A 1,431-nucleotide genomic window follows, 5' to 3' on the forward strand; every position below is an offset into this window, starting at 1 on the left:
CCATAAGAACTAATATCCATGCTTGAGATTTTCTTTTAGTAATCATAAGACAGCTGCTGCTGAACATCGGCTGATAGTTAACTCTGCTTGCTGGAATTGTTTCCTGAAACTGCACTGCTTGAAGTTACCAGGAACCTGCTTTCATCAATCAAACAATTGTTGAACTGTATCGATGATTAATAGGCCTGCCCTTAATCAAACCCTGAATGGTTTCTATTGTTGAAACTTTATGAATTGATAATTAGTACACGTAGCCCCTCTCCCATTTACTTGCATGTATCGCATTTTCAATAAAAAGGCACGATGATTCCTAACAGTTGTCACTCCTCAGAGAGCGATCTCTGGGAGTGTCCGGCTGAGGACGTGCATGAAAAGGCACCGAGACCTTAGTCTTCCTTTCTTTCCAGCGTTGCCTCCATCGAGCCAACCCAGCCCCGCCGAGGCTGGTCCTCAGCACAATCCCTTCTCCTCCATTCTCCTCTTGGGATTTTGAACACACACATACATGTCCCTGGTGTGCATTTCAAGCCTCCAGGTCTGGGACTTGAACCGCAGTCAGCCATGTGAAAATCCAGCCACATGACCATTATGCCATCCTTTTTCAAGTCGCCCCAGTGGTTATAACTAACGTAATCGTGGCACAGCAGAAATCCAGGACACTGACGCTGGAACGACACGAGTGTAGCTCTGCGTGGTTTTACCACACGTTCACATCTATGTCACCACAATCGTAATCAAACACAGATCTGTCTGTCACTGTAGCTTTTCATTTCAAGAATGACTTTTGGAGATTGGCTTTTATCACTCAGTGTAATAACCTTGAGATCCATTCCAGTTGTATTATCGGTAGTTTCTGTTTCTTTCTGAATAGTAATCCTTGGTATGGATATACCACACTTTTGTTTAACCATTCACCTTGTTAAAAGGTAAACTGAGGCAAAATAACTTTTTTATTTTTAAAGTGTATTTGAGTAAGCAGGAAATCGGGAGTTGGGCTGCTCTAAACTGGAAGTGATTCAAGGGGCTATGGTGAAGACGTGTACATGACAGGCGGGGTTTCACGGTGTGAACGCGGAAGCAATACACGGAACTCACCTGATTGGGTAGCTCTAAAGGTGCTTTGTTTGGTTTATCCCACTGGAAACTCCCTAGCTATTTAAATTTCTTGGCTGCTTTTGATTGGCTGAACTTCAGTTCTGTTTTTCTTTAATATAAGAATTTACAAGAATAAGCTCAAATTAATTTTCACTTTTCTTTGTAAGTCAACAAAGTGAAGGCCACTTACGAGGGAGGCCTAGCTGGCTTTGCTCAGAGATTGCTCAGGCCTTGTCTCCATTTTCATTTACTTGAACCACCCATTGGGAGGCCTGTGGATGGTTTAAAGATAAAGTGCCACAAATGGTTGTGCATGGGATTCAGTGTGGACCACAC

The sequence above is a fragment of the Tupaia chinensis genome, unplaced genomic scaffold (assembly GCF_000334495.1).
Source record: "Tupaia chinensis unplaced genomic scaffold, TupChi_1.0 Scaffold000346_1, whole genome shotgun sequence".
Lineage (NCBI taxonomy): Eukaryota > Metazoa > Chordata > Mammalia > Scandentia > Tupaiidae > Tupaia > Tupaia belangeri.